This window comes from Bos taurus, chromosome 3 (genome assembly GCF_002263795.3).
Source record: "Bos taurus isolate L1 Dominette 01449 registration number 42190680 breed Hereford chromosome 3, ARS-UCD2.0, whole genome shotgun sequence".
Classification (NCBI taxonomy): domain Eukaryota; kingdom Metazoa; phylum Chordata; class Mammalia; order Artiodactyla; family Bovidae; genus Bos; species Bos taurus.
In genome coordinates this window covers 95,830,530-95,845,849 of record NC_037330.1, presented here as the reverse complement: position 1 = coordinate 95,845,849, position 15,320 = coordinate 95,830,530, and the positions used below count along the sequence as shown (strand labels likewise).

At 40.7% G+C, this 15,320-nt stretch overlaps 1 protein-coding gene and 1 non-coding gene across 4 annotated transcripts in view; both read right to left on the bottom strand.

The window, feature by feature from the left end:
• FAF1 (Fas associated factor 1) overlaps positions 1-15,320 on the bottom strand; it is a 497,629-nt gene that overhangs the window by 3,248 nt on the left and 479,061 nt on the right. The gene's annotated exons all lie outside the window — the stretch shown is intronic.
• On the bottom strand, positions 10,566-10,692 carry LOC112446108 (small nucleolar RNA SNORA31). The gene has a single exon (XR_003034180.1). It is a non-coding gene; the product is annotated as a small nucleolar RNA SNORA31 (small nucleolar RNA).

The window sequence follows — 15,320 nt, the reverse complement described above, 5'->3', positions numbered from 1 at the left end:
CTTTGAACATCTGCAGGGCTGGCAAGTAAGCCAGGCAAACAGAGCAGATGTGTTCTCTGCAACTCCAGTGAACAGAGATGGCAATGATGAGGTGAAATTGTAGGGGAGCAGAACTCAGCTGGTCAGAAAATACTTTTTAATAGAGCAGCAGGTGCTGGTGTGGCCACTACTTTTCTTTCATCTTCCTTCATTCCCCTCTTGTTCTGTAATTGTCTTTTTGTTTTTCTTTTGTCATCATCATCATAGTAGCAATTATCATTCCAGTCGACCCTTGAACAACCTGGGGGTTAGGGGCATCACCTTTCTAAGCAGTGGAAAGTCACATAGTAACTTGTAGTCGTCCCTTCATGTATGCAGTTCCTCCATATCTGTGGTTCCTCTTTATGTGGGTTCTGCATCCACGATAAAACTGAGATCGTGAGAATATGAGAATGGCATATTACTGTAGTATTTGCCGTGGCTGCTGCTAAGTCACTTCAGTCGTGTCCGACTCTGTGCGACCCCATAGATGACAGCCCACCAGGCTCCCCCGTCCCTGGGATTCTCCAGGCAAAAACACTGGAGTGGGTTGCCATTTCCTTCTCCAATGCATGAAAGTGAAAAGTGAAAGTGAAGTCGTTCAGTCGAGTCTGACTCTTAGTGATCCCATGGACTGCAGCCTACCAGGCTCCTCCGTCCATGGGATTTTCCAGGCAAGAGTACTGGAGTGGGGTGCCATTGCCTTCTCTGGTAGTATTTGCTACTGAGAAAAAAAATCTGCCTATAAGGGAACCTGTGTAGGGTTCAACCTATAAGGGAACAACGTGGGTTGTTCAAGGGCTAATCATATTCAGTGCCTACAGTGTAGCTGGAACCATGCTAAATACTTCATATAAAATGCTTTTGAAGTAGTCCTCAAAATAGCCAAACAAAGTATGTATTATTATTACCATTTTAAAGTTGAAGATATCATGGGTTATCTTACCCAAGGTTGCAGATTGAATAAGGTTTAAAACTCAAGTCTGCCTGACTCCAAAGCTAAGGATAACCAGAGTGACACTGGCCTACATGTTGACAGGCTGCCCTGGGACAATACAGGGGTTGGGAGGGGAAGGGAAGTGTTCAAAGAGGGGCTTATTTGAGGAAGAAGAAGATCATGATGATAAAGCTAACATTTATTGAGCATTTAATTTGTACCAGCCACATTCTAAGCACTTAACATTTATAAAACAATTTAATTTTCATAATAACCCTCTGACATAGGCACAATTGTTATTTCTATTTTACAGATGAGGAAACTGAGCCATGGCACATATTAACACTTGCTTAAGTTCTCAAAGTTGTTAAGGGCAGAGCCAGAATGTGAGTCAAGGCAATTTAGCTTTGGAATCCATATGTTTAACTATTGGACTATTTTGCCAGAGGTGCTGCTAAGCATAGAGTCCACACAGAGAGAAGAAGTTGGATGACATGACCCTGAGGTTGTTTCTAACCAAGCTTCTAGGATATAAGATCTTCACTTTAAGAATGGCAAAAGGTCAAGGGTCAAGGAAAAAATCCTGAAATGTTTATAAAATACGAATACAAAAATGCAATCTGAGCTTATGTCCTGCCATTTACTTGGGATTTTACTGAATTATTGACTTTCTAAATCAACAGAGAAACCCTCCCTTTGGGACCTTCTGGGGGAGGAGGGGCCATTCTCAGATAAGAAGTATGGTCTGACTTTGTCTAGGTTAGAAAAGGAAAGTCAACCTTCTTGATACTTTATTCATTATATTTAAGAAACCTGAAAAAAAAAATTCTCATTAAGTTTACATTTTAGCAAACTGGCTTTTGTTTATGTTAACAAAAATGAGACATGCTTTCTGCCAAAGAGAGTTATTCTTTTCTAGGTCACTTTTCTCAGCAGTTTGAGCTTTCATGTATATTGTACTTCTATTATTTCCCTGGGCTTTTTTTTTTCCTGAAAAAGTATAACATTGCTGCTGAGAAAAATGTGAATCAATATGACAGTTTCTCATCCTTAGGCCATATTGAGTGAGTCCTACAATGTTAGAGTGGGAAAGCTCCTTAAATGCCAAATGGTCCAAGCCCTTCACTTCTCTGTGGGCAACCTGAGGCTCAGAGAGGTTAAGTGACATGGCCCAGATCACATGGTTGATAAAACAGATACAGTGCTCCACCTGTTTCTGACTTCTGATTTGAGGTTCTTTCTAGTCACACTATTTTGCTTCTCACTTAACAAAAAATGCCTGAGCAGAAATATAACACTACTACTAGGCTGGGAGCTACCTGAGAGTAGGAGCTGAGTAATACTAAAAATAATAGTAACTGCAATATATGAACAGTACTTTATAGTCTGTAAGATATTTACACAAACATTAAATCAAAATCTGGTAGGGTTGGTATTATTAATCTTTTATGTTTTATTTAGCTTTCCTGAGGTACGCTTTTATTTTAAAATTGAATAAAGGCAAGTCTGGATCTAATATTTTTACATTTAGAAAAAAATGCTAAGTTCAACAATTGGTTTTGAAACTGAACATCTGCAAGCAAAAAATGAATCTAGATGCACAGACATTACAGCCTTCACAAAAATTAACTTGAAATGGACTGTGAACTTAAATGTAAAACACAAATCTATAAAATTCCTAGAAGATAACACAGGAGAAAATCTAAATGACCTTGGGTATGGTGATGGCTTTTGGGATACAACACCAAAGACAATTCATGAAAGAAATAATTGATAAGCTAAACTTCATTAAAATTAAAAACTTTGCAAAAGACACTGTCAAGAGAATGAAAAGACAAGACAGAGACCAGGGGAAAATATTTGCAAAAGACACAACTGATAAAGAGCTATTATCCAAAATATACAAAGAACTCTTAAAACTCAACAATAAGAAAATGAACAACTCAGTTAAAAAATGGGCCCAGAACCTTACAGATACCTCAGTAAAGAAGATTGACAGATGGCAAATAAACACATGAAAATATGCTTCTCCAACAGCATATGCCATCAGGGAAATGCAAATGAAAACCATGAGATACCACCACACACCTATTAGAACGGCCCAAATCCAGAACACTGACAACACCAGATGCTGACACTCATCTGCTGGGGGAATGCAAAATGGCAGAGCCACTTTGAAGACAGTTTGATGGTTTCTTACCAAATTAATCATATTCTTACTATAGTTCTGTAACGGCACTCCATGGTATTTACCCAAAGAAGCTAAAAACCTAAGGTCCACACCAAAATCTGCACACAGATGTTTAATAAGCACCTTTATTCACAACTGCCAAAACTTGGAAAGAACCAAGACGTTCTGTAGTAGGTGAATAGGTAAACAGATTGGAATATCCAGACAATGGAACATTATTCAGTGATAACAAACTCTCCAACTACCGTAACATATATTGTCTAAACCTTAGAGCAATCCTAAGAGATTGGACTAATTTATCCTCATTTTCACAGATGAGAACACCAAAGTTCAAATAGGGACATTACTTACACGTGGTCATACAGCTAGAAACTGGTGGAGCTCAGGTCTTCTCACTCTAAATCCTGAGCTCCTTCTACTCCATGAGGTAGCACAAAGGCCACATATGTAAATCCCCATATTATATTTAGTAAAACTGAATACATCTACCCTTGGTTTTGTTCAAAATTAGCATTTACTTTGAACTTGGAGAACAACTTGTCTTTCTGGTAAGCTATGAGTAACATATTCTGTTAGCTGTGTATGTGTGCTCAGTCACGTCCAACTCTCTGCGACCCCATGAACTGCAGCCTGCCAAGCTCCTCTGTCCATGGGATTTCCCAGGCAAGAATACTGGAGTGGGTTGCCATTTCCTCCTCCAGATCTTCCCAACCCAGGGATTAAACTCACATCTCTTGTGTTTCCTGCATTGGCAGGCGAGTTTTTTACCACTAGCGCCACCTGGAAGCCCCCAACATGTTCTGTTACTTACTCTATTAAAAATATGCATATTAAATATTACAAGTTTAAAAAATAATTGTCAATGTCATCACTATCAAAAAATTTACCATTTATTTGGCAAAGTGTCAGGCACTATACTAGCTGTTCTATATATTATCTAATTAAATGGTCACAACAATCCTATGAGATCAGTACTCCTGTTATTCTTATTTATAATGAATTCTCTGAGGTCAAAAACGGTTAAGGGACTTGCCCAAGATTACACAGGTAAGTAGGAAAGATAATGCTGGAATTTGCACCCAGGTTTGTGAGCTTCTAGCCTGTATCTGATGCACTGTACTTCACCTCCTTTTAAGTTCTGATCCTTCTTCTAAACAGGGGACAGCTAATGTGACTAAATGGCTTTTCTTGGCCATAAAGAAAGCAGGCATTCTGCAGCTGTCCTGGCTCATGTCCCTGTTGTGGCACAGACTTTGTTGTTCCCCACAGGAAAACAAGCTACCTTTTGTTACTATCAACTTGGTCCTAACAGCTAATTGTCCATTTTCTTTAAACACCTTTTGATGAGCTGGGAATCCTTAAAGAGGGCAGTTATACACACAAAGTATCAGAGGAAGAACTTAAGACCCAATCTGCTGGTCCTGTGCTGATCAGGGTGTGAAAAGGCTTTGGTAACTGTAAAGTCTTTTGCAAACATAAGGGACTGACCATCAACATCATCCACAACACCAGTTGTAGCTCCTAGCAAATTCTCCTCTACATTTGCTGCAGGTGGTAAAGCAAAAAGAACTTCCATTCTGGAATGGTTGCACTATGGGGCTGGGGCTTCACTATGGCTTATTTACATGCCAGCTTCCAGTATAGTTTCTGGACCAATCTGTCTCACAGGATCACAGAAAAGAGTGGCAGTGGGGTGAGGATTTCCAGAAAAGAGTGAGAGGTGCTACTCTTCCCAGTTGTGTGGTAGAACAACTGCGGTGCTAGAAGTGAGGGTGGGTGGTCTTCTGTGGCTGCTGAGCACAGGAGTGCCTATAGGACATCTTATCAGTGTTTTCAGGTGGGAAGAAGAGAGAAAGAAAGAAAAGTTAAAGGAAGAACAAAGGGAGAGAAAACTAAGGTCTAGGCTGCCCTATGTGGTGTTGTTGGTTTTTTTTTTTATAGTATAATGATAACAACAGTTAACATTTATGGGAGCTTACTAGGTGCTAATTGTACCAAGTACTTTATAAGTACTACACAACCCCATGAGGGAGGTACTATTACCTCCACTTTAAAATGAGGAATAGAAGCTCAGAGAGTTTATATAACCTGCCTAAGATTGCACAGGTGGGAAGTAACCGAGCAAGGATTTAAAACTAGGTCTGGTTCCAAAGTCTGTTTTCTTAACCACCACATTAGGTATTCCTAGTACTGTAGTCATACAATGCACTATTTATTCTTTGCCTTTTGCTTGGAAAGACTATCCCCTTTGTGTAACTGAAGCATAAATTTCCCCACAACGGAGTATATTACCAACTCAGGCACTTGGGCAAATTTCATTCATAGCTCCTCAATTATCACAGACCTAGTGATTGTTAAAGCTGGAGGGCCTTTAGGAGTCCATCTCTGTAATAGATGGGGAAAGAAAAGCCCAGTGAGTGGAAAGAACTTACCCAAGGTTACTCAGCACTCTCAGCAGATGTGGGACCAAATCTGGATTCTTCATTCCCAGCCTATGCCTTTAGACAGGCTGTTTAATGAGGATACCAATTCTAAAGTGTTCTCAGTAACAAAATGACCTCAAATTTGGTACACTGTCAGGGAGATCCTAGGCATCAAAACAAAAAATGTGATCCTCTCCTTGCACTGCTATCCCTGATGGTGGTTTTGGTCACTACACTTTTTTTTTTTTTTTAAGTTTAAAGCAGGTTTTTTGAGAAAGACACATACTCCACAGGCAGAATGCAGTCCATCTCATAAGGTGAGAGTGGCCTGGTCACTGTATTAAAGGGTAGTGGGGAAGACCCAGAGGGAACAGAGGGACTTCTATCAGGAGAGGTGGGGGGTGGGTTGTGGAGGGGAAAGCCTCTTTAGTCTAGAAACACAAGAAGATCCAAATTGGCAGAATGAATATAAAAAACATTAAAAAAATAGAAGAGGCATGCCTCCTCACCCTGGGAAGCCCAAGATTAGTCCTGTCTCTCCTGGGCTCTGGAAGACACAATTTCAAGTAACTAAAAGGAAGTCCTACTTTACAGAGTGGTTTGCAAGCTCACTGTTTCTGAAAGCTTAATAAACAGGGTATAGGCAAATTCATTAATGAGGATTCTGGAGTGTGGCAAGAGAAAGCCAGAGCCACTCAGCCTTGCTGGTGTGGGTTACAGGTGTACCAGGAAATGGGTCTCATTCCTCAAAGCAGCCAGGATCCTGAGGGGTGGGTCACCTTTGACCCTGAGCACCTGGTGTGATTATCCGAAATGAGGTGCACAAATATTTGCAATGCATGTTCTGATCTGAAACAGTCTGGGAAACATTGAGGGAGGGGACATGCCTCACTTTCAGAGGCCCATATCATGGAAGGCAGCCAGGATCTTGCATAAAAAGCTCCTGGAATAGAAGCTCAGAGAGTTTGCCTCTGATAAAAGATGAGTCCACAACACCGCACTAAGACAAATGAAAGGAGAGAAACCTGTTAACTGTTTAGATTTAGAACTGCTAAGGTTAAGTCACTTCAGTCGTGTCCGACTCTGTGCGACCCCATAGGTGGCAGCCCACCAGGCTCCCCCGTCCCTGGGATTCTCCAGGCAAGAACACTGCAGTGGGTTGCCATTTCCTTCTCCAATGCATGAAAGTGAAAAGTGAAAGTGAAGTCGTTCAGTCGTGTCCGACTCTTAGCCACCCCATGGACTGCAGCCCACTAGGCTCCTCTGCCCATGGGATTTTCCAGGCAAGAGTACTGGAGTGGGGTGCCATTGCCTTCTCCGTTAGAACTGCTACTTCGGCTTAAATACTCTCATAGAAACTCTGATTATTGTTCTTTAGTAGACATGGATTAAGTGCTAATTAGGGAGGCAGTAAGAAAAAGGTCTGGTGGGTTTTGAATCTTCACTCTGCATGAGTGCTCTTGAGTAAGTCACTGGACCTCCAGAAGACCCAAATTTCTCACCTGTAATGACAGTATCATTCAATACCTAATAAGCTCTCACAGACCATTTCTCTGGGTTTCTCCTGTCACTTGAAAGAGAGTTGAACAAAATATCTGAGTCCATCTCCCTCCTACTTAAAACTCCTACAAGATTCCATACGACAACAGGATAGTTCCTTTTTGCTTTGACCTCATTTCCCCCAATTTGTAAATGGGTAAGTTTCCTGGCAAGGCTCATAGCATGCCAATAGTGGAAGGAATGGCTGGAAAGACAGTTTGGAGACAGACTGTAAGGGGCTCAAATGCCATATTATGTCTAAACTTCTTGGAAAATTTTTTCTCTCAGGCTTTACAGAGGCCTGGAATAGCATACTAGAAGCACTCTTCAGGCAGAGTGGCTGGGGAGAATGTAAGCACTTTGAATGCATTTTAATACTCAAGCAGAGCCATGTGCGCCGGTGTGTGCGTTAACTCTGCACGCCAACACAGCTCAAGAGCTGGAGCTTTGAACAGGAGTTAAAAGAGTTGAGTCCCTAACGACATACAAAAGACTCGCTGGTGTGATTTATTCTGATGTATTTACTTATCCAATTACCAAAACAGCAGGAGATCATTAAATTTTCTAGTTACCAGATGCAGCACGTTCAATATCTTAAATGTTACCAAGGCTCTCTCTGAGCTATTTTGATATTACATTTCATCTGCCCAAAGCTTATGAAACTGGAAGGCAAGAATCATGAAGAGAGCAGGTGTTTTCTTTGAAGGCTGGTACAGTGGGTGTTTCTACTGCACCAAACTTATACCAGCTCCCAAACTCATGGATTTAAGGAAAAGTACTCTGATGAAAAACAAAAGTATTTAGGAGGGAAGATGTTAAGAGAGTGGAGATAAGCAATTGAAGGTGGCTGGAGATACGCATTTTACCTGGCCAGAACTTTCTTCATGTTCATTTCCTATCGCTTCAGTTCCGAAGTCCACAGAGGGTGAGTCAGGCCTCAGAGTAGAGGAGAAGAGAACAGAACGAATACCCTCTTAGTGACTACAAACTTCACTACTAACCTTAGCATACCTGTGTGAGCTTGAACAAGTTACCTTTCCTTCTCCGCGCTTGACGCTGACATCTGATGCAGCATCTTACAGGCCTGTGATGAGCATCATCACAGCTTGTCTTCACACAAATATTTCCTGTTTAAGACTGAATAACTTAAAAGGTAGGACTGTTTCTGGCTTCTGTATCTCCAACATCCAGCAAAGAATCTGGTATATTATATGCTCTCAATAACTGCTTGTTGAATAAATGACCAAACCAGGGAATGGACATTATGGAATACTAAAAAATACAGGGCAAGACTTTATTAATGATATTTTAGGAGTAAGTTGCAAAATAGACATCTATTTTATTTTCTTTTGAAAAAAATATCAAGAAGTAGAATCTGGGCCTAAACTTTTTGAAAGGGTGGTGGTGGCTTGGCCCCAACATTCTTTACTATTTTGATCTCTAAATACCATCCCTTCAAAGATGTTATGCCCTGGTCAACCAGAGCAGTTTGCTATTCCCCATTTATAGCTTCTGCTTCTCTTCCCTGAACCTTTGTTTATGTTGTTCGCACTAGTGGACCATCCTTTCTCCCCAGTTTCACATGTTGAAAACATCCTTCAAAGCTCAGCTTAACTGCTACTTCTCTCATGAAACCAGGTCTAAGTGACAGAGTGTCTTCTCCCATTCGCGGGGTCATGGCTCCTGTTGACAAAAGGGCCATATATGTTCACTGAGGTCTCTCCTTCATATTCCTATTCCACTACCCTGCACCTGATGAATTCACACTTGCTTAACTAATACTTTTGTTTCCCCTTAGGTTTCTCAGACTAGGTGGCTTAAAGGGTCTGCTGGCAGACTCAAGGTTAGTGTTTAAACTGGAAAACAGGTACAGGTAATGCCAACCTTGTCCTCTGTTAAAATAGTACTCCTATACTTTGACCAGACGGGGGAGCCTGGTAGGCTGCTGTCTATGGGGTCGCACAGAGTTGGACATGACTGAAGCGACTTAGCAGCAGCAGCATACTTTGACCAACCCATTTCTGAAGGACCTACCCCAAAGGATCAGCTCCTGTCTCAGACTAAGTTATCTGTCTGTTCTGTCTCTTAAGCTATATTGCAATTGTCTATGAGTCAGTCTCTCCAGTTATACTGAATTCTGAGGGCATATTCTGAGGGTTTTACTGACTTTCTATCCCCAGGGCCTAGTAGACTACTGGAAACAGTGTGAATTCAACAACTGTTGGCTGACAGACAGACCTATTGAATGACTGAATGGAGGCTCCCCACTATCCACTAAAGCCTCCACCAATCCAAAATCAAAAGAAGCCACATCCCTAGACCTCTTCCCTTAGACCCACGCCTATGGCAGGGAGACCCTGCCAGTGATGCCACCAGAAGGTCACCCAGGCAAGTCCTCTAGCTCTGGATTCTCTCTGGCCCTTGCCTCAGTTAGCCCTGCTGCATAGACAAAGGGAATGAAAATAAGTTTGCATCTGTTGCCCTTTCAGAAGGGACAGATTTTTCCCTGCCTATTTAAACTGCTGTTGGAATTGGATAATTAGAAGGATTTAAAAAATCTTAATACTCTAAACAGAGAAAACTGGTTCTGAATTATTAAGCAACATTTTCAATGCATGTGAATAACCTTAAGTGACTTAACTGCCACCTGATCCTAAGCTCTGGCTCAGATAAATAAATGTGAAATATTGTCAAAGCCCCGGCTTATAAGAACTGCCAAGTACAGTAAATAAAAGCTTAAGTCCCCATAAACTGCCTGGGACAGAGACATTCTCATATAAAAGGAGTAAGAGAAGATGATCTTAAATAAAGCCAGCAGGACTGGGAAGCCAATGGTTTTGTTTTAATTTTCAGAAGAGAGTTGTCAACAGGGTAGGTATTATCTATATCCAGGTCATTTAATTATAGAATCACATAGTATCAGAGCTGACAGAAGATTAAGAAAGCACTTATTTTAATCTCTTCATATTTCAGATGAGGAAAACAGGACCCAGAACTTACTTCTCTAGTAAGTACCTTCCTTGAGATCATACAACAAATGGCTGGAAGAGTAAAAATTCTGTTCCAGGATACATGGCTCCCAGCTCAGTTTCCTTTCCACTACATTCCATTCATCTGAGACTACCCTACTGGAGATGTCAAAATAAGAGGCTGACTGTTAAAAAAACACCTGAAATATTTTTTCCATCTCTTCATTTTTAATCTATGTGTATGGCGCTAGTGGTAAGAACCAGCCTGCCAATATAGGAGACATAAGAGATGCAAGTTTGATCTCTGGTCTGGGAAGCTCCCCTGGAGGAGGGTATGGCAACCCACCCCAGTATTCTTGCCTGGAGAATCCCACTGACAGAGAAGCCTGGCAGGCTGCAGTCCATAGGGTCACACAGAGTTGGATACAACTGCAACGACTTGGCACGAACATCCTTTGCCCTAAAATGGGTCTCTCTTTTTTTTTTCCCCCTGTGTTCCCCCATTCAATCCGGGCTGCCACAATCAGACAGGCAGAAAGCGCGAGAATGTTTTTCTTCCATCTGTAGTGTAAACCTTAGCAGACAGTAACTGCTTCAGGTCTGTCAAATAGATGCATTAAAATGGGTCTCTTGTAGGCAACATATTGTAGGTTCTTGTCGGAGGTTCCTTAAAAAGCTAAAAATAGAGTTATCATATGACTCAGAAATCCCACTCCTGGGCATATATCTGGAAAAGAGGAAAACTCTAATTTGAAAAGATACATGCATCCTGATGTTCACAGCGGCACTATTTACAACAGCAAGACATGGAAGCAATTTGTGTCCATTTGACAGATGGATAAATAAGGTGTGGTATATATACACAGTGGAATACTACTCAGCCATAAAAAGAATGAAACAGTGCCATTTATAGCAACACGGATAGACCCAGAGATTATCATACTAAATGAAGTAAGTCAGACAGAGAAAGCCACATGTTATATGATACCACTTAGTTGTAGAATATAAAAAAAAATGATACAAATGAACTTATTTACAAAACAAAAATAGACTCACAGATATAGGAAACAATCTTATGGTTACCAAAGGGGAAGGGGGGTGTGTGGGAGGGATAAATCAGGAGTTTGGGACTAACAGATATATACTATTATATGTAACATAGATAAATAAGAAGGACCTAGTATACTGCACAGGAGATTACATTCAATATCTTGTAATAACCTATAGTGGAAAAGAATCTGAAAAAGAACATATGCATATGTATATCTGTATGTCTGAATCACTTTGCTGTACACCTGAAACTAATACAACAATCTAAATCAACTATACTTTAGGAAAAAACAAACAAACATGGGGGAAAAGTAAAAACAAAACAAAACAAAAAAACCACTAAAAATTTAACTACATGGGTGACTTCTTGAATTCCAGAGACTCCATGCTTCGAAGTTCTGCTTCCATGACTATGCAGGGGGAGCAGGAGAAAACCAGAGAGGGAGAGGGAAAGAAAGAAAGGAGAGGGAGAAGAAGGGAGTGAATGAGCAAGTGTACAGGAACATGGAGGGAGGAAAATGGAATAAGTGAGAGTGAATGCCACTATAATGTGGTCCCTCTCTTGCCTTCCTCAACCATGAGGATACCATAAATTACACATGAGTTTCAGCCTGGTGAGATGAGAAATACAAAAACCAAACAAAAACAGTAGATGCATGAATGGGTAGGAGTATTTTATTTTCTCTCATTTATTTACTAGATAAATATTTCCTGAGTGTTTACCATGAAGTCAGAAATCATGCTGGGCACTGGGATAGAATGGTGAACACAGCACTACCCTGTATTCACAGGAATGCAGCATCCAGGCAGGATGTGCAAGAAATCGGCCCACTGCAACTCAGAACAGTCAAGGGCTACAGTACGGAAGAAGGCGGCAGGGGAGCACAGGGAAGGTAAGCACCTGACGCAGTCCTAGTGTGTCATTAACTCTGTGTTGCTCTCTCTTCTTTGTCTCATTCCAGTACACACGACTGTTTCCCACAATCTAATGAACCATTCTACTGACTTTCAGATACAATAAACTAGTATGTGCCAGGCACTGTACTAGGGAAAATTCAAATGAATCAGACATAATCCCAAATAATTTCAGATTTCATATGTACAAACTTTTTTTTGTTTAAAAAAAATGTATATTGTTGTTATTGTGTCCAACTCTTTGCGACCCCATGAACTGCAGCACACCAGGCCTCCCTGTACCTCACCATCAAGTTCATGTCCATTGCAATGGTGAAGCCATCCAGCTGTCTCATCTACTGATGCCCTCTTCTCCTTCTGCCCTCAATCTTTCCTAGCATCAGGGACTTTTTCAATGAGTTGGCTGTTTGCATCAGATGACCAAAATACTGGAGCTTGAGCTTCAGTATCAGTATATCTTACGCTAATTCCCTGACTATGTAAACTTGGGTTAACCATTTCTGTTTTTGGTGTCTTTGGTTTTTCGAGGCCTTGATTAAATTATATTTTTCTCGGCATCTTGCTTTTCTCATCTATAAAATAAGGATTTTTTGCAGTTCTCACAGCCTAAAATGCATGCATGAGGAAGGCCTGTTCACACAAGGAAGGAAAGTGGAATAAACTAGGAAATATCAAGAATCTTCAGGTTTGGGATTCAGCCACAGACACTAAACCTAAAGCCTGCAGGGCTAGATTCTGGATAAAAAGCAGGGTGTGGTCCAGGTGAGGTAGGCTAGGGCTGCAGCCGGAACTGTAACGAGCACCGCAGTGAGGCCCAGGGGAACTGGTATGTTGATGCATGAGCTACTGCACTGGGAAACTCCAGCACTGGCTTTGAAAATTACAAGGAGTGTCTAGAAAAGGTTAATCTGCGCATATACACGTTTGCAGTTGTTTGTATTTACAATGGGGTTATTATACAGACTTTAAGTGAACAAAGCGTGTCTGCAGAAGCACCTGGAATACTGAGCACAGAACTAATGATTTTTTATTTATGGCCGGATGGAGCCAGATTGGATTGTATGTACAGCCTTCAAAAATTTATTTGATTTTGGATACTGAATGATATAGTGCTTTATAAGGACCTTATAAAATTAAGTTCTGGGGCAAAGTAAGTTAATTTGGGAAAGGTTTAAATACATCAGCCTATCTACACACAATCCTAACAGTCACTGCATTTTATGTTTAGCATGTATAGGGAAAGAACCTGGATTTTAGAATCAAATACTGGTATTGACATTTACTATGCAACTTTGAGAAATTTAAGCTCTCTAAGCTTCTGTATCCTCATCTGTAAAATGGAGATGATACGCATCTTTCAGATAACTAATCTACTTGATTGTGCATACAAGTGGCATAAAATAAATGGCATTATTCATTGTTATAATCCCCTACTGTTCCAAGTACTTTGTAAATGAGTTAGAAAGGGGCAAGGGCAGATTTATTAAGTTTTGAATCCCATTCAACTTTCATGAAATGGCTGTAATCACCTCAAATATAAAAACTGTTTTGTGTACCCCTTTTGATCTGGCGAGGAGCATTCAATGATGGGTTTTCTTACAGGGTATCACTTGGTCTCTCAATTTTTTTGTGGGTTAGCAAAATCCTTTCTGTTCCTTGCCATCAACTTCATCACAACGGCTTAGGTATACTGAGCATTTACTACATACTGATGCTAGTGCTTTATAAGTATCATCTCATTGCATTTTTCCAAAAGCCCTGTGAAGTAGGTACTAGCATTATCCTTCTCTTATAGATGAGGAAATTGAGCTACATAGAGGTTAAGTAATTTGCTAAAGATCAAAAAGTAAGGAAATGCAGAGGTGAGAATCAGCTTGGGACTCCAGAATGCAATCTTTTAACTACTGCCTTATACTGTCTCTCTGTCCCGTATCTCCTTCAAATCCACTCCAGTTACTGCCAGGGCCAGTTTTGGTATTGAGCCAGTCTCAGTTTAAATCTCTTTGTCCTCATCAGAAAGTACCTCCTAGACTTTCTCCTGGCACCTCAGACTTAACAAATTCTAAAGCGAACCTGCATCTTCATCAGTCTTCTCTGATTCTGCACATGGTACCTCTAAGCACCTTTGACAACTCCTCCTTCCTATCATCCCTATCCTGACATAGTTAGACAATCACCAAATCTCAGCGATTTGTGCTTCTTCCTGATTCTGTCTCCTCATCTCCACCACTGTCATCTTAGTTCTAACTCCCATAAACCTGTCGTCTTGTGTACTTCAAAACAAGTACCTGGTTTCCCTTCCCAGGCTCCCACTACTCTGATCCTTTCTGATACAAATAATCAACAGGTTTGAGACAGTAGGGGAAAAACACAGAAATATGTAATCAGATGAGATCAGGCATGGTTAGGGTGGCATGATGTAGACAGAAATGTGGACTCAAAAGACCTAGCTGGAGCCATTGATCTGCAACTTATTAGCAACCCAATTTGTTAGCCATTTGACAGCTCTAAGCCTAAATTCTGCATCCTTACACAAGAGCCAACATCTACTTTTAACTAGTTAAAATTTCCACTAGAATTGGTTCCATGAGGGTAAAAACTTTATTTAGGCTATTCACTACTGTATTCCCAATGTCTTATGCTATATAAGAAGTACTCAAGTGTTTGTTTAATGCAAAGAGAACTCTCCAGTATTTTTTACCTCCCATCTCATTTTTCTCCACATCCAACTTCATATCCTAAAATCTAGTCACTGCAAACTGTGAGCAATTCCCAATCAGTTGCTGCTAAACCTAGTGCTGAGGTGCTAACTAGTGTTCCTAAGTGTAGGAAGGCTGGGTGTAGGAAGGAGAGACTGTGTGTGTGTTAGATGAGCTGTGCTTACGCATGAGTTGGTCACAAATTCAATGTTAACTAATCAACATTATATGTCAAATAAGGTGTCTTTAAAAAGAAACACACATAAGACAAGGTTATATATTGATTGGTTGATGAAAATTTGTGAGGAGAGGCTCATAGTAATTTAACCCTCCACTTCACCTAGGGGCAACAATTGAGTATTTAATGCTTGTGACAACTTTATACAACGTAACTACTGCAAATTATAAGACCTGGCTACACCTCTCAGTTCTAAAGCTAACAGCCCCATGGCCTACAGAATAAAATGGTTAATTTCTTAGCTTTAGTTACCTCTCTCACCACAATGTGCACTCCCGACACAGACCTTTTTGTTCAGTCAAATCAGTGTATGCTTCTGTGCCTTGCTTGGTGGTATGTGC